The 3758-nt window shown below is 41.5% G+C and overlaps 1 pseudogene; it reads right to left on the reverse strand.

The window, feature by feature from the left end:
* Positions 1 to 664: 664 nt before the first annotated feature.
* Positions 665 to 990, reverse strand: LOC115281086 (annotated as a pseudogene).
* Between the last annotated feature and the right edge of the window lie 2768 nt (positions 991 to 3758).

The following is a 3758-nucleotide window of genomic DNA, read 5'->3' on the forward strand; positions in this document are numbered from 1 at the left end:
AAATTTTCATGTATAATTTGGTCCAGCACCCCTTCAGGACCTTTCTCTTTTTCTTTCTCCTGAGGAACTCCTAAGATAAGGACACTGTTCCATTTGATTGTATCGCTCAGATCTCTAATTATTTTTTCGTACTCCTGTATCAATTTCTCTCTCTTTTTCTTAGTTTCCTCTTTTGCTATAACTGTGTCTTTTAATTCACCTATTCTCCTCTCTGCTTCTTCAATCCGTGCAGTGGAGCCTCCATTTTTTTTCACCTTATGTATAACCTTTTTTAACTCATCACAGCTATTTTTAAGGTCCCTAGTCTGTGTATCAATAGCTTCTCTGATGGTTTTTTTCAAGACCAGTGATTAATTTTATGATAATTGTTCTAAATTCTTGTTCAGTTAAGTTGTTTGTGTCTGTTTTGAGCAGTTCTGTAGCTATGATTTCTTCCTGGAGTTTCTTAGAGGAGAGTTCTTTTGTTTCGTCATTTTGGCTAGTTTTCTGTCTCTTGTCAGTTTTATTATTTTTTTAAAAAGGGTAGAATTAATATTTTATTGTTACTTATAATCAAATGGCAGTTGTGTATATAGTCTTCATACTTGATCTTTCCTTTTTGTTAATAAAAAAAACTTACAAGTTTTCAACAACCAATGTCTGGCTGTGTTTTCAGAAAACATAATTAGATTAATTTATTGATGGTAGCTTCAAGTTTTTCCTTATTTACTCCAGAAAATTCACCCACCTTCTGTCCCTTTTTTAAAAAAACTGGAAGGTTGGCATGCATTTGACTTCACACTCTGAAGCAACATCCTGACTGTCATCCATGTCTACTTCAAGGAACACAACATTGGAAAATTACTCAGAGAGGGAATGAAAGAAGAGCTTGATCATTTTGCAAGGTCCACACAACGTGGCAGAGAAGTCAACTACTACAAGTTTTTCCCCTGCACTGTTCAAGGCTTCCTGAAAAGCATACTTGCTCTTGCTCTCGATCTGCTTCACCATTTTGATGGCTAGGGTCTGAGAAGTGAGTGTACGGACCAATGAAAGTGGACCCTAAACCCCCGACCGAGCTCTCCTCTTGTCAGTTTTAAAAGCTCGTTCTGCACTGTGCATCTATTAGTATTTCTCTATTGAAAGAGGTTCTTTGACTGTCTAGGGTCTGTCATTTCAGGAGATGTTCTTTTAATGGTGTCTCTCAGTTTCTCTTGTTATGCCTCTGATTAATTTATTTCCCTATTCAGGGATATTTGGGACTTTCCACTATGTGCGCTTTGGGTTGTTTCTTGAGGTAGCTCTGAAAAGGAAAACAAACAGACAAACACACAGAGAACACAAGCACACAAATGTACTGACAGAACAAGTAAAGAAGCAAACCAAAAGGGGAAAGAAAAAAAGGAACAGGAAAGAAAAGACAAGGAAAAAAAATCATGCAGGAGGGTGGGGATGGTGATAGCCAGAGATAAAGGACAGTCTGAGAGCTTAAAACCTGTGGAGGGGGAAGATAAGGATGAGATAAAGGAAAAACTATTTGGATGGTAAGAGTTGATCTAAGCATGGCAGTGCCTAAATGTTGGTCTTTCCCAGACTCCAGGGGGGAAAGGGAGAAAAGAAGGAAATAAGTAAATTGAAAAGAGAAAACAGAGGGAAAATTAAAAATTAAAAATATTGAGAAAAGAAAGGAAAAACAATTAAAAATAATAAGCAAAAACACAGCTGCTATCCAGTGTGGATGGGCGTGGTTTGGTGTAGGTGGGTCAGGTCTCAGGGCCTGCTCTCTGAGGCATTGCCTTGGTGGATGTGAGGAGAAGAATGGCGGCACCCCTATCCCCCCTCAGACCATGTGTTGCCAGCCACTTTCTTGAGTCCAACCTTCTTATGCCTTGGGCGGGTCTAATTGTTTCTGTATTTTAAGTTCTGCCAGGTTTCTAAGTCCTTGCCCACACACTTGACGTTGCCACCACAGTTAAAATCTCCAGCAGGTGGTGGCTTTCTGGCCAGGATCGAGTAGGGGGATTGTGAAGTCAGTTTTTTCCCCTGGCTCCGCCTGAAGTCGGGGAGCTGCCAGGCCCAAGGGAGAAGCAGCCCACTGATGGGGTCAGATTTCTCTCTCTGCGCTCAGCAGCTCTTCGTCCCAGGCAGGGTCTCCCCTCTCCAGAGATTATGCTATGATTGATTCAGTCTCTACTTCTCTTCCCCTGGTCTCTCTGCTGCTGTGCCCAGTGATGCCATGCATGGCTTCTCACAGATCTGTGCGCCTCTGGACTCACGGCCGCCCAGCCTGCGCAGCTGTCCGAGGAACTGTGCGCCTGTGGACACACAGCTCTCTGTGGGCCCAGCGCCGAGCCTCTGGGCGCTTTGTCTTCTGGCTCCACTTTGGGCCAGCGCTCCCTCCCCCAATGTCTTTGGTCCCAGTTCACACTCACTCAGGCATCCATGAGGCTGCTGTCAATAAGGGGTCTGTGTGCACAACTCCATTCTTGGAGATCAGAAAGCTGTGGCTTTTAATTCTTCTCAGTTTGATAATTGCGGGCAGACGGAGGTAATGGGGCTCCTTACTTCTCTGCCATCTTGCCCAGCTCCCACTCTAAGTTATTTTTAAGAAATAAAATTTTGGATTATTTTTGGAGTACTTAGATTTTGTGATATCTATTGCTGAGAGTTTCCAATATTCATTCTCCCTCTCATCTTTAGTTGCAGAATCATATTTTCCTATGGGGAACATTACTGCCCATATATTAGGGCATATTCCCCAGTGTTTCTTGAAGCTGGATGAAGCCACCAGTAAAGACATCACTGGAAGTTTTATGAGGTACAACCATAAAAGATATTAGAAAAGATGATGTTTTCTTCTTTGCCTTTTTGCTCCACTCTGACACCCTTAGTATGGATCTTCTGGCTGGATTACTCAAATTATGTTGGCTTATAAGGGCAAGAGTACTAAAATAGGGACATTGGAGTAGAAAGCCAAGATTCCCATGATGTCTTCTAACCATGGAGCCACTGCCCAAGTCTTGGCTTTGATTTACATGAAGACAGATGCAATCTTATTTCTGAAGTTCTATAAGATTAACTGTTCTGATACAAAGCTATGATATAGACTTATTCAACTTTCACATTATTATCCATAAAATTTCTCAAATTTTGCATTCTCTTCACTTTTTCACATGAGATATAGATAAGGACTTATGCTATAGAGCCAGGATCAAAAGCCAGTCTCCATCATCTATTAGCTATATGCCTTGAGGCAATCTCTGTAGTCTTGTGATCTGTATAATGGGGAGAGGAATATAGTGGGGCTGTGAAGATTAAATATAGTCATGCCTATCTATAGCAGGGCTACCAAATCCAGATGGCATAAATTAAATCATGACTTGACACTGATGATGGTGGTGATGATATCTGCATAAACATGGACAGTAATCTCTCATCACACTTCCATCTGTCTAACCCACGAATGGGCATAACGTGATAGGAACAAAGTTGATCTTTCTGAATATATCTAAAGAGATGTTGAAAAACTCTATAGGTCGCTCAAGAAAAAGCTGTGTATCTTAAACTATAACCTTTCAATTGTGTGAGAGAGGATACAGGTCCCTCTTTCAGGCTCTGATTTTTCACACATATTCCCCCTTGAGAGCATGTGTGTTTTGAAGCCATCCAACACACATGTTGCTGATGGCCTGGCATGTCTTTAACAAGCACATGAGCTGCTCTCACTGTGCCTTGTGGAACTTAGCATATGGTCATCAGCATCTCTGTATTGTCCAGAG

This window comes from Suricata suricatta, chromosome 16 (assembly GCF_006229205.1).
Source record: "Suricata suricatta isolate VVHF042 chromosome 16, meerkat_22Aug2017_6uvM2_HiC, whole genome shotgun sequence".
In the NCBI taxonomy this organism is placed as follows: Eukaryota; Metazoa; Chordata; class Mammalia; order Carnivora; family Herpestidae; genus Suricata; species Suricata suricatta.